Source organism: Aptenodytes forsteri, unplaced genomic scaffold (genome assembly GCF_000699145.1).
Source record: "Aptenodytes forsteri isolate BGI_AS27 unplaced genomic scaffold, ASM69914v1 Scaffold164, whole genome shotgun sequence".
Taxonomy (NCBI): Eukaryota; Metazoa; Chordata; class Aves; order Sphenisciformes; family Spheniscidae; genus Aptenodytes; species Aptenodytes forsteri.
Genome location: NW_008795527.1, coordinates 2058027 through 2083071, shown reverse-complemented (window position 1 = coordinate 2083071; position 25045 = coordinate 2058027). Strand labels below are relative to the sequence as shown.

General features: G+C 38.7%; 1 protein-coding gene across 1 annotated transcript in view; it reads right to left on the bottom strand.

Moving 5' to 3' along the window:
- The window catches only part of OSBPL3 (oxysterol binding protein like 3), a 100343-nt gene that overhangs the window by 69123 nt on the left and 6175 nt on the right, over window positions 1-25045 (bottom strand). Inside the window, exon 2 of the mRNA XM_009282040.2 lies at window positions 12171-12287. The gene's annotated coding sequence lies outside the window, so the exon portion shown is untranslated. The remainder of the gene's footprint in view (window positions 1-12170; window positions 12288-25045) is intronic.

The following is a 25045-nucleotide window of genomic DNA, read 5'->3' as shown; positions in this document are numbered from 1 at the left end:
GCCCCATAGACTTGTGAGCATCCAGGTGGCGTAGCAGGTCGTTGACTGCTTCCTCTTGGATTATGGGGGGTTCATCCTGCTCGCCGTCCCTGTCTTCCAGCTCAGGGGGCCGAGTACCCTGAGGATAAGTGGTCTGCCTGTTAAAGACTGAGGCAAAGAAGGCATTGAGTACCTCAGCCTTTTCCTCATCCTCAGTGACAATGTTCCCCCCCTTCAACAACAATCTACTTCAACAACATCCACTTAAGAGTAATCCGCATTCATGTCCACGTGTGCAGAAACAGGATATTTCACAGGCAGCAAATTAAATAAATCATGTGAAAGCAAACAGTTCAAATTGGGTCACCACGATTTCTCCAAAACCACTAAAAAGCCTTCCATTTGATCTTCCCTGTAACATACCGAATCAGGACTTGTTCACCACTGGTAACAGAAATAAATAAATAGAAATCAGCAATGCTGGTTTTCACAATCATTTCAGAGTACTCTGAAATACAAACGCATGCAGAAATATGAGTACTTCTTTTGTGACAGCAATAAAAAATTCTTTATAAAGAGGAAGGTACATCTTCCTTACCCTGAACTTTATAACATGCTACTCTGATTCACACCAGCTAAATAAGCAAAGACCTTGCTAAGGACACTTTGTTAGACCTCAAATAAAGCTATCCCTAAAAAAAGAACTATGGCCTGTTGTACTCAGACTCCAGCTTAATGACGGGAATTTTACTGACTAATACTCAATTGTGGCAGTTGCAGACTGATGCTGCAAGGCTGAAGGACAATTAAAGGTCACTGCCTATTAGATTACACTAGCCCCACAACAGAGTGTATTTGGAAGCTAAGGCAGAAGCCCCCTAGCTCTGAGTCACTGCAGAGTCTGAACAGATCCAGACATTTCACTCAACACCTGCATCACTTGTGCTTTCTGAGATGGCCACTGTACTCAGATCCATCAGTATGCCACCTGCCTGGGAGACGCAGGTGGACCACAGCCTTCCTCTCTACCAAATACACCTTCAGCAGCTGTATTCCATTTATCAGGCTAAGAACTTCTGCAGCACCTTCCATGGCAAAACCCACAATTCTTGCTGGTCATAAAGCTGCTTTATTTCCAATGCCTATGCAAAGTATATGCATATTTATATACATGCTTTCTATACGTACATCTACAGTCATGCTATCACCTGGTTCAAGTGCTAATGATCTTTTTTAATTAAGTCTAAACGTGCAGATTGTTTTTTCTATGACAATGCCTTTGTGTTTTAAATGCATACATCATATCTAGCATGTTGTGGTCAGACTTCTGGGCTGTAAGTTAAATAAAATGTGATGCATAGTTATGTAACTGAAAAACATGAATTTATCTTCCCACAGGTGACTAGTCTAACAGCACAGCTGGAGCATCCCCCACACAGCCAGACATCCAGGCAAAAGACAGTGTTAGTAGCTCCATATCCCTTGCAAGCCACTATTAAAAGGGCCTCCAGCTTGTAGCCAAAGATTCCACTTCAAAAGATTTCCTCAAATTTTGTGCTGCTAGTCATGATTTAACCAAGTCTGAAGATGCTAACAAGATAAATCCCAAAATATTAAAATCTGCCTAAACAGATGCACACTAAATAACCTGTACCTTGACCAACATAACTTTGCAGAGGTATTTATATCCTCCTCCATTAGGACTTCAAAGAAAAGAAGAAAACTGTGATAGTCATGTACGTTGAGTTGCATTTCAGTCTTAATGGGGGTTTTCAAAACCTTTACATTTGCTTTTTCAAAAATATTGAAGAGCCAAGACAACACTGACAGGAATAAAATGAAATACATTTAGAAATAAGATTTTAGCCTGGTTATGTTTTACAGAACCCTGAAATCTGTTCATGATTTGAAAACGTCTTTCTACTTCTGCTTTGAAAGATACATGTATTATGCAAAGCCCGATATTTGATTTTAAGTGCAGAAATGCGAAGTTGTAAGAAATTCTTATCACTCCTTTCTTTCATTCCTTATGTTTCTCTGAAGCTTCTAGTCACTGTCCTCTCCATCTTTCAGCCATACTGTCCTCTGTACTTCCCACTGCCATGCAGAGATGATCACTATCGATGCATGGTGCCACCCTCCTACCAACACATTCGCTTTTACTAAAGCACAGCTCATTTCAGTAATACTGTTTTGACATACTGACAATCTGAAAGATACTCAGTATTTAGGAATGTTATGTGGTTCTTCTTTTGACAAATACTTCTGCAATATTGTTCAAAAGTCTTCCACATGAAATACAACTGCAGGGAGAAAAACTGAAGAACACAGCCAAAACCAGTGAGAGATTGCAGGCATTTCTGGGGGTGGGAAGAGAACAGCCTCAAATGAAAAAATGAAGTTTCTCACTGCAAGTGTCTTGAACAAGACATCTCAATTTTGTCAAGTGAGATTTAATGATACAGTGTAAAGCTACTTCACTGGAGGGGTGTTTAGTGTCCCCCCCCTTTCATTTCAAGGGCCAACTTTGTTATTGCAGCTGTTACAGTTCACTACAGTCATTGCTTTCTTTAGCTTGGTGTTTGGGGATTTTCTTTTTTGTAGTTTCACTTTTTTATTTAAGTGAAATGAGCATTATTTTTTCAAGCAGATACATTAGGTCATGGCAATTGTTGCCAGTAGAAGTAGTATACACCACCCCTGAAAACAGACTTATTTTTGCCAAATATATCTAAAGTCAATCCCTATAATATAAAGTTATTTAGCTTCGTGTACACCATCAAGGTATACACTTATTAGAATAGAATGTGCAATTTCTATAAACTTAAAAAAACAATTTAAAGACAGCCTTTTTCACACCACATCATAAGTCACCCTGATGAAGATTATAGGAAGGGTCTGACAAAAGGGCAAGTGTTTTATAACTATTCAGGATAAGGACTGGCGTGCGTTCCTCCATAGCATCTTGTACTGACCAGTGCCAGAGACAGGCAAAGAGAAACACAGAGTACATCCATCGCGGCAGCCCCTGCACACTGGTCACCAGCATTCCTTCACCAAGGAGCCTGGAAATACAGGTTAGACAGAAAACTCACAAGTTGCAGGGGGAGACAGTTGCAGGGGAAGATGCTGACTCATGCCCTTAACAGCTGTTATTTAGCTATTACCACCTCTTATTAGTGTTTTCTTTTAGATTTCCTTGAGAACTGTATGGCACTAAAAAAAACCAAACCATAAACCATATGCAAAACTTTTAAGGGTAAAGTATAAACTACAGTTTGGCCAGATAGAACAAATAGCCTTCTAGATTCAGTGTCTAAGTGAAAGCATGAATTATGGCCTGAGGGAAGAATAATTTTGTATTTAGGAGACTTTCAAAAAATTTGGAATTGCTGGTCATGTGATGACTTTGAAAAGAGGCACTCCCTCACTCTCTAACCAACCCCCAGCAGGATTTGGGCTAATAAGGAAAGAAACCTTGTCTCCAAATTTGATACATCCAAGCATTTTTCTGGAAAATGGCCCAATACAGCCTACTTCTGTAGAAGACCCCATGCTGCACAAAGCCAAGAAGAGGATTTAACTGGATCAGTAAAACCCCCACTTTTCTTACAGCCAGCCAGAGTCCTCCCTCACCCACTGCTGGCTTCCCTTTTCTTCTCTCCAATACATCCCCCAACAGCAAGTGAAATAAAAATAAAAATGCATGCTGTCAAGAACTGATTTATAAGAGAACCAAACAGAAAAGTTTATCAGTATTTCAGACACAGATGTGAACACTTCTATAGTTGGTCATACAGCAAAGATACAGCATGTGCAACAAATTCTCCAGGCTTAGTGGTCTGCTGTAGAAAAACACTCATTTTTATTTACATTTTCATTCCTTTATGTTTACTTAAAGAGAATGATGAGCATTCATTAATACCTTTTCCGAACTACAACACTACAGATCATAAAACCTGAGTTTAACCAGCGTTGATTTAAAAGTCTTTGGTAGTTACTCCTTGTAAAATGTATTATTGGAAGCAAATTACTCTCTGATTGTTATTTAGAGTGCGGCAGTTAGAGATTTTGCATGTTTTATGACCTGTTGTCTTTCCCATTAAAAGAAAAGAAAGGAAGGAGACAGGAGAGCTGTCCCCTGTGTTTCTCAGAGGACAGGTGGATTCTGTCACCCCAGATGACAGAACATTAGAAATACTGAAATTGTGGTCACTATGGACAACCTGAAAGATCAGCAAAAATAATCTTGTCAAAATGTTTAACTTCGAAATTTTATTTCTGAAGGTATGATTACACTTCCAGACAATAGTCTACTAAAAATGATTTAAATTGAAAAAGCAAATTAAAGCAGCACACGTTTAAATGGGAAGTTTTAAAAGGGACTAACTATAGAATTAGGAAGAGCTGGTTATCACCCACTTGGAATCAAGGCTGCTCTGGAAAGTTAACATGAACTTTTATATAGCAACATCTTCTTCAGGTAATATACACTGCCTAGTCTTAAGCACTGTATATTGCTCACTCAAAAGGGGGAAGGCAAATGGGAATTGAAAAAACTGCTAATTCTTCACCTAATAAATTAACAAAATACCAAGAAACTGTGCAAGGCAACAGCTTTTACACTTCTGAAGTACAACCAGAAACAAATCAGTACAGTGGTACAATTGTACATTTCTGGTTCCGTAAATTAGTTCTATGTATGTTGCACACTTTAAAATGTAATTTTAAAAATTACTTTTACAGTATTTTAACCAATTTCTGTGGAAATGCAGTTTACTACCACAGATCATACACAGAATATCAGCTTAGTCACCATACCAAGAGTAATAAAAAGTGTAAAGTTAAGAATCTCAATTAGACATATGAGATGATACATAAATTATTACTTAATTAAGCAAATATGTACAGATGTCTGTGAAAGTACTTTGTTTTGCTAAGCTAAATTTACTACCAAATATCCACATATAGTTCACTAGGTTTTAATGAGAATCAGTCTTTCCATATCTTCATAAAAAGCAAACATACAAAAAGATTAAAGCCAACTAAAAAAAAAAAATTTTCTTCTGGATTTAGGGACACTTCTGTAGTTTTCCGGTATCACCTTAGTTTACATGACCAGAGATATGTAGCATGTTTCCTCTTTACAGGTAGAGAACACAGTCTGCTCTGTTTATATTTTCTCATCCCCATTTCATTACAACACGCTAAATTTAGTCAGAAGTTTACTAGCTATGAAAGCCATCTACAGACATAGAAAAATTGCAAATTTATACTACCCTCATGACAAATCGAAATCCACTGAACTTTTCAGTTCTTAACTTTGCAGCCTGTCTCCCTCCATACCATGGAAAATCCAGCTTTCTTCAGAGTCCCAAAGCTTGAGCTAAACGATGAATGCTTTTTCCACTTCTCCTGAACCAAATGTTTTCTCTCAAAAGCTGCTGGAAGGTATTACAGGTAAAAATATAAACTAGCTTATCTTAGAGTACCTTTTACCTTGCCAACCACTTGTTAATATCATTTTGTCCAGTGATGACAAAAATAAGATCAGCAGGTAGGGAATGGTGCGTCATTAAATGTTTAAGCATTAACAAACAGTTTCAGCCTTTAGAAGCAGAGTTGCTGCCCAATAAAAGTTGGCGTTAAAATCACATGTAAAGGGACAGGGCATTTTTTAACTCCTCCTTATCCTTCTCAGCAGCAACACCAAGTTCTATTGCTGGCTCTCAACCAGAAACACACACAGCGTTTTTCACTGTCAACACAGTAAGCACTGCTGTCTCTGGCTATTACTGTAGCTGACAGCATCAACCTTTGGGGACAAAGTCCCCAAGAATTAAAATGATTTCATTTTGTAGCACTTGACAGCTTGTTAGCAGTTCCAAACACTTGCTGCACTACAGAAGGACAATTTTCTAGTATCAACATTTTCATTAATCACTTAGTATTAGACTTCTAAAGTAGAATAATAATTTAAATTTCTTTGATTTTTCTGAAAGCACAATTCCTACTGTTTAAAATAAGCTACTACTTGCAGTACATTCAAACACACCTGTGGACAGTTGTCAAATTGTTCAGATATCTGAGTACTGGGAGTAAAAAACTCGACAAGACAAACATATACATGGACAAAACTTAGCAGGGGGGGGGGGGGGGAGAATTTTTGGTACTTTTTAAGATAAGGCATCATATGAAATCTGATGTTAGATCAAGATTTTCCTTTTTTTGGTACTTTTTAAGATAAGGCATCATATGAAATCTGATGTTAGATCAAGAACTTTTCCTTTTCTTTAGTAACTTGCCATCCTCCAAAAACACAGCAGCAGAGCCCAGGTCTCCTACAGGAAATATGGAAGCACAGAAGTCACCTGGACAGAAGGGAAGACCAGTGAAAGTTACAGTAAAACATGCTGCTGCACTGAAATCTTCTTAAAGCTTTTAAAAATCATTTTATACTGTACTGCTCTGATGCTCACTATTGCGTCTGCAAGTTACCAGCCAGCATGTTGTACTTCCTACCAGATAAGACCTCGTCTGGTTTTCTGCCAGAATCTTAACGTTCTTTCAACATAACTTCAGCTGACAGGAGAATATATTTTTCTTCTCAAAAGTTCTTGCTATGGTTTTGTAGCTAGAAAGCACGTCTCTCCACAATAGAGATTTTCTTTCGTAAGTGTACGGCACGCATAAAGTCAGTAAGTTTAAAAAAACTCATTAAACAAATATTGCAAAACACATTACATTTTCATAAATACATTTCTGTTTATTAATGACTACTGATAATTATCCTTGGTCAGGTTTGACCTTTTTTCATCCTTCATATATGCTTTGATAAGATATGCAACCAAAAAAAAAAATCTACAACTGATTACATGCTTGGACCAACAAGTGAGGATAAAACAATATTAGAACACATTACTACTGATTGTGAACTTTATACAGGTGGCTTTAAAGAAATTATACTGTTAACATTTTACTCCATCTTTAAAGTAGTCTATTTCTCCTTGAAAAGTACCTACTTCAGTAATCATAGTATTTTTCTGCTTAGCGTAGGAAGCTTCTTCAAACCTAAAGGAACAAGGCAATTTTTGTTTCTTCTTCAAATACTTACTGCTATAAGAACTTGCCTTATGAATTAAAATGAGGATATGACCTTTTCCCAAAAGCAATGGGAGTATAAGGCATTTAAACTAGGAGTCAGTGAATGAGCAAAACAGTCCCTAGAGGCCAAAAACATACCTCATTCACTATTACACATGCCAGGATCGGAGATTCAGTCCCACATACTCATTACCATACCACTAAAGGAGTCCACCAACAACTGCAACCTTCTCTTCCCCTCTCACGCAATTAGCTTGCCTGCAAAACCTTTGCTGTTGCACAACTGGAAAGCAAGGAGCCCTGAAGCTATACAACATATATGTTGCTCTTCATAAACAAATTTCTAAGGCCACCCTTGAAATGCGACAAATCTTCTGCCTTCTGATATACCTGAAGCATTATTTTTATTCTTTGCCTGGTGGACAAATAAGCAACTTGATCAGAGTTTACATAAGCAAAGACAGGAAGAAGTTACCCAGTCCTTCTAAAAGAGATAAGGCTGATGGAAACACATGTTCAAACATATCATGAAAGACAGAGATGGTATCTTAGAGCTACTCTTAAGATGAGGGGCAAGTTTTCATGGCTTCTCCAAGCACAAAGCTGATTTACATCAAAGGACTGACTGAGTTCATGACCTCCAGATGAAAAGTATGTGCTTCTGCTCAGTGAGATGAAACATTTTCAGTGGTAAGAACCTGGACTATCTGTATCACCTTCTGGAAGCAAAATGCAGAATCTCACTTTGTAAAATCCTCCTTGTAATGCCAGTAAGCAGGCAATTTGTTCCTGTTGCTAAAATGAAGAGTGACCAACCTGATTGTCCCTGGAACGACGAGACACACAGCAGTTGCTACTTTTCTCTGCATATAAGCATAAAGAATCAAAAGTTTGAATAACAGGAGACAAGATTCATGATCTTCTCTTATAAGTTACTTTTGGCTATGCTAATTGCCTACTTCAAGCACTTAAGTTCAGAGTCTCACCTAAAGCAGGAAGCAGTAACTATTAAAAAGGATCTGAATTTTCATGTCTGAGACATATTGTGTCCCTGCTGCAGGGGGAACAGTCTGTGGCCTTGACACCACAGGACCAAGGAGTTCACAACCTTTTCACACCACGTTCAAGCCCAACATCAGCCTGACACGTCTGGCATTTACAAGTGACAACTTGCCCCAAAAGATGCATTTAAGCTATGACTGGTTTACAACGCTGTATTAGTGAAACAGTGCCTGTACATTTGATCCACCTTTTCATAATTTCACAAACATTTAATTTCTACTGACACAAATTCTAAAAATGACTTTATTCTGTAATCATACGAAATCAGCAGTCCAGTTGTTTCAAACAGTTCCCCTGTCTAATCAGGTATTACCTGTTTAAGACCAAAGTACCTATCACTAAAACAAAAAATTACAAATTATGCTCTTATGAGGTAAAGTTATCCTGCTTCTTCACCCCTCCCTTCCATAGATGCCATCCATGATGCTCAGATGTATAGTTTATTTTAGTCTTAAAAAATGACACAAAATTAATTTGTTTCAATAGCAACTAGTAAGACAGTAAGTTAACAGACATTCTTTTTCTCCCCTTCTCCACTCTTTTTTTGCAGGAACATCTACCTATGCTAGTATCCATTGAATAAGTTAGTGCAAGTATTCGTAACTAAATCCACAAGAAACACTTTGGAATTCATCTGAGAGAAGTAGCTTAAATTCATAGACATGAGCTTGTGCACAAAGAGCAGCTAAGGTTGTACACATCAGGGTTTTTTGCATTTACAAGTACATGCACACTAGGATTTGACCTCATTTTCCTTCAAAGGAAGTACTAAACAATGTATTTTAGCACAGAATTTAGTTCTGTACAAAGAATTTCTCCTATAAGACAGTTAGTAAAGAGCCAGCAGACAATGTCGAGCTGCCAATATTCTTAACATTTGTGTCAATATTCAGCTTACAAAGTAAAATTAAATACCTTTCACAAGATTTACTGTGTCAGTAGCCCAAGTGAGAAAAACAAAAATCAATGTACATATTTGTACTGAAGAACTAAGCTTGGAATTTTAGGTTGGCAAAACTGAGAGAAAATACCAACAAAGGAATACACAGGGGTTCCGTTAAGTTTCTTAAATAAAATTTATGAGGATTGAGGAATGAGGATGACATCCTTCACTATGGTTTCCTATGTCCAAGAGAGCAGTAAAGAATTCCTCTAAAGGCTCAGTAACATGGAAACTGCTTCTATAACAGCCATAGATTCAGTGTTCAACTTTGTAAAAATGAATTTAAGATAACTTCACTTTAAGGTGAATTCACTTTGAGCACCAAGTACTGTTTCTTTCCTTTTTCAAAGACATAGAGCTATTCAGTGAAATTACACCACGTGTTAATATGAGATTTAATATATCTTAAAAAAGGGTGTTACAAAGTATTAATGCATTCCAAGGACATATGCCAACAGGACGGTACTACGTCAGTATGAAAACAAAAATATTGCTAAGATAAATACTAGTTCTCATTGCAGCCTTCTGCTACAGCTATTAGAGGAGCAATGAAAAATTCCCTTTTTCTAACTGTTCAAACTCTGTTAGTTTTGTATCCCTGTAGATCTACCACCCTTCCTTTTAGAAACTATCAAAATTGTCTTTCAATGGAGAACATTCTTGAACTGGAAAGATTAGGATAAGCGAAGTGAGGGCTTGACTTTTTCACAGGTTTCCTGCATGACTCCATGTGAAGTCATGAACATACCTGTTCCACAGGAACCCCCTGTGTAAACAAAATAGCTGCACATTGCACACTGGGGTGGGGCAGGTCTATATTCATTTCTGCCAAGTACACGGAAACTTCTTGAAAGTCATTAGACAATCATGAAACATTGCTTTGCTACTGTGCTGGTTTTGGCTAGGGGTAGAGTTAATTTTCTTCATAGTAGCTAGTACGGGGCTATGTTTTGGATTTCTGCTGGAACACAGTCATCGACAGTGTTGATAATACAGGGATGTTTTAGTTACTGCTGAGCAGTGCTGACACAGGGTCAAGGCCTTTTCTGCTTCTCACCCCACCCCACCAGCGAGTAGGCTGGGGGTGCACAAGAAGTTGGGAGGGGACACGGCCAGGACAACTGACCCCAACTGACCAAAGGGATATTCCACACCATATGATGTCATGCTCAGCATATAAAGCTGGGGGAAGAAGGAAGAGGAGAACGTTTGGAGAGTTGGTGTTTGTCTTCCCAAGTAACCGTTACGTATGATGGAGCCCTGCTGTCCTGGAGACGGCTGAACACCTGCCTGCCGATGGGAAGTAGTGAATGAATTCCTTGTTTTGCTTTGCTTGGGTGTGCGGCTTTTGCTTTACCTATTAAACCGTCTTTATCTCAACCCACGAGTTTTCTCACTTTTACTCTTCCGATGCTCTCCCCCATCCCACCAGGGGGGAGTGAGCGAGCGGCTGTGTGGTGCTTAGTTGCTGGCTGGGGCTAAACCATGACAGCTACTTAAACATAAAACTTCCCAACATAATCAGCTAACTATTTTGTAACAGTATTTGATAAACTCTGCTATCTGCATAGGTAAAAGAATCCTATAGCAACTGCGCACCTCCCAGAGACAGCCCATTGTAGCAGTATGGCAGTACCTACTTCTACCAAGCAGAAGTATTTTCCACTCCTTGCTCTCCTCCTCTGACTCTTTTTCAGCTTCTAATTTGTAGAAGCTGAAAACACACATGGATGTTAATGTGCTTTATAGCAGCAAAGTCTAGCAAAGAGTCAACCCTTGTGCCTGCTACATAATTCAGTTTTCATGACCCATCTCCAGCTTTCCAGAGGAAAGTAAGTCCTACTAGGCAATATACAGCTAGCGATACCTTTTGCATACTCACAATAGAAACTGTAAGAAATTAAACCTAAAAGAATTCGCCAAGCTTAAAGCAGTGACTAAGCCTACACAAACACAGATGTAAGTACAATGGGAAATTAGTGCAGAACAGCAGTGCGATATTCTGCTTTACAGGTGAAAGATCCATGTAAGCCTGTTAACACTAATTTCAAAACATTAGTTTATATACAGATCGCAGGACTAAGAACTGCACAGTTCAGAACATCCAGCCTTCCACAACTGCAAGCAAATATGGAAGTTATATGCATGTAAGACCTACAACATCCTACCTGTCCTATGTGCCCTATAATACTAATTTAATACCTATAGGTTAAAAAGGCCAAGAATATATTTAAAAAAAAAAGCTAAAATGCAGCACAAGCAGCTAGCCAGGCAGCTCGAGTGCATTATCAACATCCCTACCCCAAACAAGAAATTAAGTATTCAGGATGCACTGTGAGTACATTTACATGCTATCAGAGAAGGTAAAACGCCACAAGTGCAACAAACACTGGCAGTATGACTTGGGACAGAACTTCCTCCTAATGATATATCTCACAATTAGTGAACACTCAGGCAAAAAACATACCCATTAGCAACATGAGAAGTTTTTCAATATCACCAGTAACATGATCTCAACCTTGCCAAAGTCCTATCTTTGGCTGCAGTCTATGGAGAGCATTTCAGAATGAGACAAACCACAAAGAGTTCAATGGCACAACGGGTGAAAGAGTCCCTTCCTGACGTGGTAGGTGACCAGTGGAAGCCCCAAAGCCTAAGATTAAAGGGAACCCAAACACAGTACAACCCAACAAATAGTATTTTTTCCAGTTCCCTCAAAAGTAACACAGCTTTGAGGTATTTTTGAACAATTACTCTCATCTCAGCAGAATATAAGGTTACATTAGCACAACTTCAAGTTTACCTATTCCATTTCCTTGCTACATCCTTCAGTTCTTCTTCTAGATGTACAATTAAACACAATGTATCATCCCCAAAGGGGATTCAAGTCCTGCCTCTATGCCAGCTATACTACAGTCCTCTCCCATCCTCCATTGATGGAGTGATTCTTCATAGCAAGAAGCTTCTTATGTAGCTTCTTTCATCATGCCCCCTCTAGGCTGAAACAAGCTCCACATCAATTTAACTTCTGCTTTCCTATAGGGAGGGCACCACATCCATGATATAAGGAAGACTGACTTACAGTAAGTGAGTAGTCTCTCAGTGCCAACTATCAAGAATCCAAATCTCCTCCTCTTTTACAGCAGTGAAAGTCTGAGCAATTCCATTAGGCAAGATTCACATGAGTCTGGTGGTGTACCTGAAAAACAAACAAAAAAATCAGATGAGAAATAAAACTTCCTGCTGCATTGTCCTTTCGTGCCCGGGAAGCACGAGGGAGGGGATTACAATATATGAGTATCTGGAAAATTTTCTACCTTGTTTTTTTTGTGGGTTCCCCCCAAAAAGTATTTCCCTATAATACAGCATCTACAGCTAGATCTTCCTCTCCTGAAAGATATGTATTAGAAGTTCAGGTTAGCAATGTTCTCCTGTATCACTAAGCAACTAAGTTTTAGTCTACTAACACACTGAGCAATGCATTTTGTAACAGAAATCTTTCTTGCCCCAAGGATCCAGAATTCTGCACAAGCGTGTAACTCTACTGAGGGTATAGGGAACCCACTGAAATCTTGTCAGCACAAAAAAAAAAAAAAAAAAAAAAAGAATCCTGCATAGAAAGAGGTGCTGGGGGTACTACTCTGACAAACTCATATCACTATTCAACTGTTGCTTTGAAGCAACCAACATGCAGTTTTGACATTTAGTCAAATACACTTTCTCTGAAGACAATCCAATTTTATAGTTTTAGCAGCCTGCAGGACTTCTCTGTACAGTATGAACACTACCAAACAGAAATGGCTTATGACAAAGTTTGATCCTTTTTAGCCCAAATTGAGCACATCAACAGTTTAGCCTCTATGTTCATAGACTGTATGGTGCTTCATTCCAATTATTAGATTTGAATTTCTGTTGCACTGAGTCAGTTCCTGTATCAGCTTGACAATAATCTTTCCTAAAGTCTGTAATCAACACCAGATGAACCAGTGTCTGGGTACCACATATCATTTATTTTTTATAAAAACTAGCACATCATTAAGCTTCCTCTGGTGCTCTGAGGCTTTCCTGATCTTTCTTCAGGATCAATATGAGAAACAGAATTCCTCAAATTATTTGTACCCGAGATTCAAAACTGTTATCCACTGTGTAGTTTGTGGGTTTTTCTTAAAATAATAGCTTTAGCAGTTATAATTTAACATTTCTCTTAGTTATTATTTCTATATGCTGTCAATAGACCACGCAGCTTCATTTCAGTAATGGAACTAAATTCTTCTGCATGTCTTGCATTATTGACATTACTGCCCTTATTTAGTATTTTTCTTAAAGTGTTTGCATATTTTCCAAGGAAAAAGGAAATCCTTTTCCCTGTTTTCAACTCACTGAGTTTTGAGCAATACTTTTGCCTTCTCTTATCAGTTGTCTACATTTAATAACTCCTAATTTCATGTTTACACTCAACTCCTTGCTTCTTCTATTTGTTACATTCCTGAAAATGCCACCAGCCCCAGCTGGTTTGAAGTCTAAACATCTGTGATCTAACTTTAGGATTAGATTTTTTTTAATGTATGAACTTGTGTATTTTTAATAATAATCCAAATATTAAGAGTGGAAGTTTTTAAAACTAGAGCAAGAAAGAACACTTGATGTGTTAACTTTGATATTTTATATTAATCTAAGGTTCTTTCATTTGTGCTGCCTTTTAAGATTAGAGACCTAAAATAGCTATTAATGTAAGAGTCTATTGACATTTTTAGCCTGTAGGAGCATGCAGTGGGCAGATGCAGCTGAAATAATAACATATTTGAATGATGAACCAGCTTTACAATTTTATTACTCAGACTTTCCCAAATCTATGGCTGGCGTTTTTTCTCAAGTAACTCAGAAATTAAGCTGTTCTACATTTAAAACTTCCAATTAATCATATACTGAAAAATTCTCATGGTTAAGGCAACAAAATCACCTTATGATGAGCCTTTGAAAAAAATAAATAAAAATGCCTAGCTCTGAAAAATAGTGCCTTTAATTCTTTGTGTTATTTACATGAACAATGTAAGAGAAATAGGAAAAAAGACATCTGATATAGGTTAGAGACAATTATGCTAGTTATCAGGAGTATATTACATATTACATTGAAATAGCAGGGACCCTAGAGGGACCCTAAAGGGAAGTGACACATACAAGGGAACACAACCTAAGCATTCTCCCTCACTAGGCACATTAGGCCATCAGCAGGTTGGTGCTAACTTCCAAAATGCATGATGGCTTAAAAAAAAAAAAAAAATCACTATCCCAAAATTAAGAAAAATAATTGAGCTTTTCAACACAGCCCACAAGGTAAGACCTTATGCAGCAACTCCACAGATTGAAGGACAGGAAAGGGGAGTTGCCATTTCCACCATTTCAATCTCAAAGCCTTATTTAGCTAAGAGTCACCCAAAACAATATCCAGAATTTTCCACTTTATTGTGCAGTCCCCTCTGTAAGAGTTTGGCCTTGTCTTCACAACTTCAGAATTCATGAACTCCATGCCACCTAGGACAAGACAAATGCAGGGGTCTTCACCTTGAATGATGTTTCTAAAGGTATCCAAGAAGTCAGTCAGGGAGCTGAGGCTTGTACCAACCACTTAGTCACCCCATAACGCCAACTGATGCTTTTGTTGTTCCACAATCTTTCCACAGTTTTACACACACAGCAAGTCTTCCTCCTCCCAAAATGAAGTTTTTGCCACAACTTGCTGGTCCAGAAAAGGTCCTATGTTCCCCATTGCTCCCCAAACCACTGTGCTGCAGTGATCTAGTCTGATCAGTGAGCATAGGGATGCACCCATATGATGTTTTGTTTCTGAATATTTTGCAATACAGGTGTACACTTCCTAAAGTCATCTGGGAAATCCAGACCAGCTTAACTGCACTGTTGATTGATTTATAACTTTTTGTGCTTGTGAAATAAAAAAAATAATCCACATTTATACAGACATACTCACAAACAGACATTAGAAAAATTCTAGAGTCTGAAACATTGGAATAGAAGGATAAATTGAGCAATAAACATATCTCACAGTGGGTGACTACAGCTCATGTGAGTATCATAGAGGGATGCTCATTTAATGCAGAATGGAGGAAATTAATTATTTGGTACCCAAGGAAAAAAAAAGAATGAACATGCAATAATTGACCTTGTAACAACTCTACAACAATTCATTAAGCTGTTTTGTACTGTATTAGTCCCAAAGAAGCTACATATTTCTAAGTATTTCTGGAAGAGCCTACCAGGAGTGCAGCAAAGACCTAATCTGGCAACAGAGTGTAATTTGATGTAAATCTGCAGCAGGCAGACCTAAACCCTTGGGGAGGAACCAGCCAATTCTCTCCCTTCTCAAAGTTAGCCATTTATTTCTGCTGCAATTCCTACTAAAACCAGTAGGAACACACCTACAGAGTGGAATGAGAGGGGGAAATGAATCCAGTTAATAATTAACCAGGAAAAAAGCCAGATTTTTAGCCACAATGTTTGCTGAACCAGTTCATTGCATGAACGTGCTGCCAGCATATAGGAGATGAAAAGAACAAATCAGGCAGCTGCAGACAGGAGGGAAGAGCAGAACTACCCCTTTTGGAAGCAGAGGATTATGCCGATTTACACTGAAAATGGAACTAGGAACAAAGTGACAGGGAACGGTAAGAAAGCAAGTGACTTGCCCAAAACAACCTGCAACAGACACCTTCTAAAATTCAGAGTTTGATGCATGTGAGCAAAAGCTGCCAGTAATACCAAGTCTTACTGAAACCAAACGTTAAAAATCTTACAGTTTGCACGATGGATAAGCTAGTTACAAGTGTCATTATATAGTGCTAGCTTTAATTGCTCTGAGCTAAATATAGCTTTCAGAATTTAATAGCTCCCCCTCAGCTTTTCTGTCTTTCAAGCAGAGAAAAATCTTCCCGTTAGAAAAAGCACACAGGCATACACAGTTGCATGTTACCACAGAGAAGCAGGAAGCAAACCATTAAGAGGATTAAGTTAGAGTCTCCAACACTCATTCAGAACTCCTGTTTTCAAGAGACCAATTGCTTTCCTGTTCCACCACTCTGGTTCCAGCTAAAGCAGGTGACGGAAGCATGCATACCCACTCCTTTTCAAACTAAGCCATTTCGTTGTTTAATTAGCAGACTGTACTGAATCTTGCTCACCCCGTGTTTCAAGTCAAGATGTTGCCTTTACCAGCAAGCTGTCCCGGTACCCACATGCTTCTTCCTGTGCCACCCAGCTAGGCACGGTAGGGGAGGAAGAGCGAGTCTCCTGCACACACATACAGCCTGACCCTTCCCTGCAGCCGTTGTACTGGCATCACATACATGAGGGGGTCCAAAATCTGCTATGGCAGCAGAGACTGGAGCACCCCAATAAAGGCATGAAACAAGTTCTCTCTTCTGCCTTCTTGTACCCAATAAGGACTTCCAAAAATTTAATGAAAAGTTTTATGTAGCAGGCTTTAGTTTCCCTCTGAGTTGATAATGGGTTTCACGCAGAAAATTTGGCTGACAGCTAGAAATGTGTTCTACAGATTCAGCATTTCTGTTCACCTTCATTTTAGAGGTCATTATGTAATTGAAGTGCCCGCACTTTTTCTACAATTCTGGGAGTTAAATTAAAAATAAATTTAAAAAAAGCCACTGCTGCAATGACAGTCTTTCCGCTTTCCCTCAGGCCATGCCTCCAAACCCCCTTTCCCCCACTCTTCCTCTCCTGGCTTGTGCCCTCTACCTATTTTCTCTGTGGTTTCATCCATCTTCTCTTTTCTTTACTGAGCTGAACTCTTAATTTTTATGAAGAGCCAGAAAGCTCCCTACTGTCAGTGCAGGTGTAGACAGACTTCACTTATCCATTTCTGATAAAGCACAGAATCATGACGCCCATTGTCATTAAGATTTTTTTTTCTTCTGAAGTAACAGACCAAAATGTGGATAAATAGCATCAAAAATAGGGATGAATACTGGAGGCACTAAGTATACTAGATCTGTCACACTTACAGAAGGCATTTTTACTTTAAAACTCTGCTAATCACAACAGCCTATTTAGTACAGATCAATGTTTTCAAAAAAACCCACACACAACATCATGCATCTACTATGGATAAATATACTCTTAATGCTACGTGTTAACTGTCATGAATCAGAGCTGAGTGACCTAGAACTCCACAGGGCTGCTCTTAGTTCACCTGTTCTGCTCTCAGGCAGCAGCAACCAGATACAGGCAGGGCAGGGCAGCCTGCCAGGTGTGGCTGCACAAGTCTTGAGCACCAAACAACCTCTCCCCACATTTAAAACCATCATGTAAGGTTCACTGCGTAGAGACATACCACAGGCTGCCTTTTAAGAAATTAGTAGAAAACCCCACACAAGCAGAAGGATGGAAGAACAGTGGAGACCAGCCAAAGCAACCGCGGCATTAGTCTGGGAAAGTAAGCATGCAGCTACAGTAGCATTACGTGACTGTCCACTAAATCTGGATCTGGGGATTAGCAGGAGAGAAAAAGATACCAGAAGAAGGTGATTTATTTTCTTGCCACCAGCAATACTGGAGAGATTTTACTCTCCTCTCCAAAATTAGAACACCTATGTAAGTATAACCCCTTCTTTTCCTCTTAGTGTCACATGTATACACAGAAACCCACAAAAAAAAAAAAGCATCATCAGCCTCAGATCAGGACAGTTGAGGCCTAAACATTCACAAAACTTTCATGGAAGCATTAATTAAAAAGCAATTATGTTAAAACAACAAGATCCATCAGAGTAAATATATACCATCCTCCAGGATCCACCAGAATAAATACGTACAGTCCTGCAGAAGCTGCAACCTATTCACAGTAAGTTTATTCAGAGAATTTTTCCTGCAGAAGAAAAGAAATAGATGTGGCCAGTTATGATGTCTGCAAATTTCAGAATCTATTTATTTAACAGATGCTTTTCTCTACACCTGGTGGCCTGCAAAATTGTGTCAGCTGCAGCAATAGCTGCTGAAAAAACTCTGGCAACAGCTACTACTCTATCTGTGACTTTATGGGGAAAGAAAATTATATATAAACATTTTCAGTTAAATATATATTAAATGCAACTTGAGGGGGGGGTTTATGTTTTGATATATATATAAATAAAGTCACATTTAAGTGAGTGCTTTCACAATCTGATCAAATTATTCACATACATCAGCCCTTCCCCTTCCTCCTTACACTTTATGTATTCCCCTGCTGATCTGAAGCTATATTCTCTGGGTGTTTTCAAGGTTACTTAAGTTACAGTCAAAGAACCGGGGGGGGGGGGGGGGGGGGGGTTCAGAATCTAAAGATTATTTGTATGGTAGGACTTCAAACAATGAATCCAGCTATATCTCAAGGGATTTGATAAAGAGGCATTAAAATAAAGAAGATAAAAGATGGGTGAAACACTGGAGTATTCAGAGTCTCATTCATGAGACAAGGTACATTGACACTCTAGGACAAGGTGACACACCCAAGAAGGGATTTACAGATGAAAGTGAGAAGTGAAAGTTGTTGGGCACCCACGCAATCTCCACATCTAACCTCACTGCACTAGCAAAGGAAAATGAGGATGTGGCCAAGAAGGACTCTTATCTCTGGTCGTTTCATAAAGGACTGAAAGTCCTAACACAGATGAGAACAGGGGTCAGGCAAACAAGTAGTCTGCCCTGGTAAACAGGCATGACCAGATAAAACATTATGAAGTATTTGTGTACTTAAAAGAAAGAGGCCTATACTACAAAACTGATAAACTTGAATTAGGTATACAAGGCTAGATATCACAGGGACAACAGTCTTAGTGGCTAAAACACATACTGAAACGTACATGCTATTCAGAAAAGCCAGTAGAAGTAGGTGCAGTACATACCTACACCACTTAAAACTGTTATAGATTAAAAAAAAAACCAAACACACCACTAAAAGAGTGAACAGAATCCATTTGGGTCCAAAAAAAGCACTTTAAAAAAGGGACAGTCCTGCTCAAGAGTGCTGGGAGTCCGCAGGAGATTCCAAGAAACCAGCCTTGGTGCAGATTTTATTTTATTAGAATGAAAAATATGATGGTGAATTGGGCATTACAGGAGATTAACTTCTCTGACTCAAGTGAGTAATAAGCAAAAGGAACTAGTTTAAGTAGTCAGGTAGACTGACGAATTCAGACTCTCTGAATTGATAATGCTGAGCTGCTGCTTCATTAAATGTGCAGAAACGAATCTGGAAATGCCTCATGGGATGCAGTGTGCAGTAGACAACTTGCAAGATGAAATAGGCCTAACTAGATAAATAGCTTCCCCACCCCTCCCAAAAAGACAGGGAAGGAGTTGATTAAAGAAGTTGCACCTCATGTTAAAGTACAGGAATAAAGTTAAAACTTTCAAAAATTTATTTTAAAGATATTAAAAACAAAGTTCTTCAACAACACATCAAAACTAAGTGAAGTAGTAACCTGGCAGTGAAAATTTCTCAGTAAAGAAACAAAGACAAGATGTCTACTATGAAACAGGCCTGGAAGCTGTCACAACCAACATGGAATCAAAAGTAACAACTTCCTGAGCATGAGTTAGGAAACCAGATGATACTGCTACAGATTTCTGAAAGAAAAGGGAGATTAAATTGTACATATAGTTGCAAATAAAACTTTCATGCATTCTCAAATTATTGTGCCTACTTCACCTCTAGCCAATATAAACATTTAAAAACCATAATCTATACTTTTTAAGCAGACAAAAACACAGTGGGAGATACTCCATGATGGCAGGAGAGCAAACAGAATACCTGTCTTTAGAGTTGGAGGCGAGGGGAGAAAAGGGAAATCAGCCCTACTGCAATCAGTAACACGCAAGACTTCAGATTAAGTCAGTCAGAAGGAAATACCAAAGTCAATGGTAACAGATTTTTTTTTTTTAATAAAAATAAGAAAAGACAAAGGAAGTCTGTAGATCTCATCCGGACCTGACAACAGCTGCATAAAAAAAATAAAAGCTTCCAATGATCTTATTTAGTGGAATAATTGCAAAGTGATAAGTAACTGACCACAGAAGACAGTAACAAAATATCAGGCTGGACACAGATCACTGGAAGACATTGCCAAGAATTATCTTGGGGCTAGTTTTATTTAACAGTCCTATTAGTGGCAAGGGAATTGAGGTGTCTAATAAAAGTTGCTGCTGACAAGGTATAGAGGCACCTCTGATGGACCGAATGACTAGAACACCAGGTGAGGGGAACCACGTGAACAAAAGCGGTGACGGGGAATACAGTTTGTCAGTCCTGAAGGCAAGGTCAGGACCCAAGGAGTAAGACAAGCAGAAGTTCTGCTATGACAGCTGGAAGTGAGCAAGGAGGGGAAGGTACTCACATGTATGAGCTGATTACACACTCACTCCATCACCAATTTGATGAAGGTCTGAAAAGAGAAAAAAGCTACCCTTTGACATGAAGTAAGGCATTTCCTACAGAGACATATAGGGAAGCATTAAAAAAAAGTCATTGTGTAAGGCAGTGCCAGCATCTAATCTGGTCAGGAAACAAAAAATAGCACCTAAGACACACCCGAGATCACTGTAAGCTTATGCAAGGAAGATTCACAGCAGAATATTGTCTTGAAGTGAATACCATGAGCGTACCCAGTCAGCCACATCACAAGATTCTCTGCATCTCTAAATGCAAGTCCCCTAGACTGACTGGGGGAAAGGGAGAGTCTCTCCAATGTGAACAGAGCAAAAAGTTAACCAGTTTACAAAGGCTCAGAGGGAATGCAGATGCTCTTACAAACACTGACAGAAAATACCAGTTTTAGCCAGGTGTACAAACTGGTCATGGATACATTTAGCCAGAATCCTAGAATAAAGTTTTAGCCAAAGCAGGGAAGTTTTGAAATAATTTGTTAATGGGACACCTGGGGACAAAGCTCTGACTGTTTTAAGACAATGCTTGGCCACTTTACAAACGGGAATATACAAATCTATTGATTGCAACAAACATTGAACATGAATATCCAGGAACTCTCTTCCAGTCCCGTGATGTGTCAGTACAGCCACTTTCGGCAAGGAAGTCTTTACATACCACTTATCAATGTTACTATTGCTGATTTAACCTGGGCTGCAAACTGACCTTGCCTTAATACTCTAAAGTTTCCATTAATAAAAAGAAATTACTTCAGCTTTACTCACTTATATGTATTTCTTTTGTGAACAAAGGTTTGGCGCCTTAAGCCTTAATACTCTAAAGTTTCCATTAATAAAAAGAAATTACTTCAGCTTTTATATGTATTTCTTTTGTGAATTGTGAACAAAGGTTTGGTGGTGGTTTTTTTTTTTTTAGGAATATTAATTTCAAAAAGTGGCAGATGAAGGAAACCGTACTTTTTAGTACATGTTTAGGCTACCAGACGTATGTAGCTTCTACTACATCAATTCTGACAAAGAAATTTATTGATATTTTCTTCTTGATTTGATATCAGTACTTTGCATGCCCATGACTTTCCAAAGACGATGACTGCAGTTTCCAGAGTTCTGGAACTCTGACACACAGAAACAAGCATTTCAGAATCTCAGTGCAGGGAGGAATTAGGGGATCAGGACAGTTTTCTTCAATTCCCTGTTTCAACAAAGCCAATCCAAGCACAAATCTAGTCAATCTATGCCTTGTGATTTGTTTGCCCTCCTCCCACATTCCACAAAACATTCTTGCATGCAAATGTTTCAGTGGCATTCACAGACTGGGCAGAAAAGTTTCATAAGATGACTCGCCTGTATTTACTCAGAACATCCCCATTATTTTCAAGGGCCAAAAAGAACCACAGAGAAGTAAAAAAAGCAGTTTGGTCAAACAGAATAAGTAGTGAGAATTAGTTGCGTACCCTAATATACAAAAAACTGTTTTCCCGCCCTTCATCCATAGTTCCCTTACCAAATACCACTCTTCCTCTCAGCTGTAAGTACATTAGGCTAGGCTAATATAGAAGATATGATTTTATTGATAAAATAATGCACAACAGATGCACAGCCTACACCTTCTCTCTTCTTAAGTAACCCATCGCAAGGTGGATCGAGTGGCAATGCACTCACAGACTGTTGAGTAATGATACCAAGAATTAAAATCCCTCAACGATTCAAGTTCTGCAAGATCCGAGTGCTGGGAGACAGGCCATAGTGAGAAAGGCATTACATCTTCCTAATATTCAAGGGACAAACTTTTTTGGTTTAGAACATAAAATTCACTTAACAGCAAGCAAAGATGATCCTTTTGCAGAAGGGCTCTGCACACTGAACTATTTAATAGTTTAATTTCAGAAGACTAGAAGCAAACAACTCTCATCCTGCACTGAATAGAGGGTGCATTTATGCTGACCATGCATTCTAGTCATATTAAAGTAAATAATGCAAGCTCATTTGGCGAGGAACATTTGGTAGTTCAATGTGAACTGTCATTATGTCTGGATTATCAAGACTGAAACAGCATCCACAGTTCAGAAAATGTGGATGTTTTCAAATACCAAGCCATGCCTCAGAAACCAAGATTTCCTAAGCCTCTTCAAGTAGGAAGCAGTCATCACCACAGAGAAGCCCCACAAATGTTTCCCAAAGTGAGAACACTCAGTCACTTCATGATACTGAGATACAGCCACTGTTCTACCACTGAATTACTATGAAATTAAGGAAGCCACTTGTTTAAAAATAAAGAGATGGCTGACAATACAGTAAGAAATAAATGGGAGGTTGCATCTTCCCTGCTCAGCTTAAACTAATCAACTAGGACTAAAAGCAGATTATTAAAGCCTGCCTGATGAAAACAATGATTTGTATGCATTTAAAAATACTCAGTGGTGTCCCATTACTTGAAATTTGATCTTTTAAAATGTAAGATTATCACCAGTAAGGGGTCTTCAGTACACCAGCAATTGCATGCATATGACATGGCAGAAGAAAGTGACCTTGTATACTTAAGTGTTCCTGCAATAAAGAAAAAAAATTAATTTTACAAGTCACCCTTATCAAATACTCCATTTTGTGAAAGCCTGACAATGCTTCCCCCCTACCTTTTTCTTTTAAAAAAAACCAAGCAAACAAACAGTAAGTCTCGTCTGCCAAAGTGACATCCTGACAATGCCTCTGTTGTTGATTTTCAACTGGAAGCGTTGATCTTGCTGAACTTCAGAGAGTACACTACAATATACTATTATATATAGAAAAATAAGCTGTGAAATGAAGTGTGTGTGTGAAGAGAAGCCTATGATTCAGCTATCCTGTGGAAAATTCTAACATCTCCAAATCTGAAATGAAGTTTCATATTTATTCAGTGAATTGAATGAAACAACATGATTTCAGCAGTGCATTTTATTCTTATTCTAAGAAATAGGATGTTAAAAAGCTTGTTTCAACAAAACAAACTGGACATCAGCTAAAAGGCAAGAACTTTATTTATTCACAATAGGAGAACTTCCCCCCACTGAGGCAGGGAACTGCTTTCTCAACAATTTGAGATTCTCTAAGCTCTAGGAGATATTCACTAAGTGAGCCTTAGTTTTATAAGGTTATCATAATATTGAGTGCTTCTGGTTTTAATGCCTTGCAGATGAGATAGGTGGATTTGAAGGACAGTAACAAATCTGCAGATGAACTCAGTGATATCACCTTTTTTTTTTTTTTAACAACAGGAAAGAATGAATGGGGTTTATACTTCCTGTATTTCAGCAGCTGTGGCAGTAGTGTAAAAGCTTTGAATTGTTACTTCCTAGCTAGGTCACTCAGTAAAAAGTTACCAGTACCATTCAGTTAAGTAAGACAAGAATCAATCATAATACTTTGGCCCAATATTTTGCTCAACACCCAAGATTTAGATCTCATTTCACTTTAGATCTGTTTTTTGAATGGAAGGTTAAGAATAACATGGCAAAACAGCACCTCATACCCAGCCCAGGAACCTAAACCCAGCTGGGTGCCCACTCAGCCTAGCAGTGGTAAAGATACCACAGTGGTAGGCAAATAAGCATCCATGATACATCTTAGCTGTCCATCATTTTATTCAGTAAACAGTATTTGCTGATGCTAGTAAGGATACACCTACTGAATTCACTTCTTAAAAAACAGTAGCTTTCTTGCCAACACATGACAAAGTCCTGTAGACCAACACCTAAATTCTTTTCCTTCCATTGTTCAACCTTAATCAGAAAACAAACAAGAAACATCAACTCTTCTTTTCCAACACAGTTGTTACTAGAGTTCAATAACAGGACTAGATTTAGCCTAGATTCTCCTCTCTTTACATACAAATTGCTTGTTATCTGACCTTAGTGTCAGCAAATTAGCAAACCCCATTAGTTCTAGTTCTATTTCTAGAAGTCAAGTTCTGTCAGACAGACATCACCAATCCTCCATAAGAAGCCTATTCCAACAATGGTTGCACCCTGCTGTATAAAAGATGACCTGTATCCCAGCCACAAGGTTGCTTATTGACTCAGTTAAGGCCCAGGCAAGACTGGAAAAGAACACCAGGACTCTGACTGGCTGACTGGCTGTCCTGGTTTCGGCAGGGATAGTTAATTTCCTTCCTAGTAGCTGGTACAGTGTTGTGTTTTGGATTTAGGATGAGAGCAAAGTTGATAACACACCGATGTTTTAGTTGTTGCTAGGTAATGCCTACATTAATTAGTCAAGGACTTTTCAGCTTCCCATGCTCTACCGACTGAGAAGGCTGGGGGTGCACAAGAAGCTGGGAGGGGGCACAGCCAGGACAGCTGACCCAAACTGGCCAAAGGGACATTCCATACCATGTGATGTCATGCTCAGTACATAAACTGGGGAAAGCTGGCCGGGGGGCTGCTGCTCGGGGACTAGCATCAGTTGGTAGGTGGTGAGCAATCGCATTGTGCATCACTTGCTTTGTGTATTATTACATTATTACTATTATTGTTG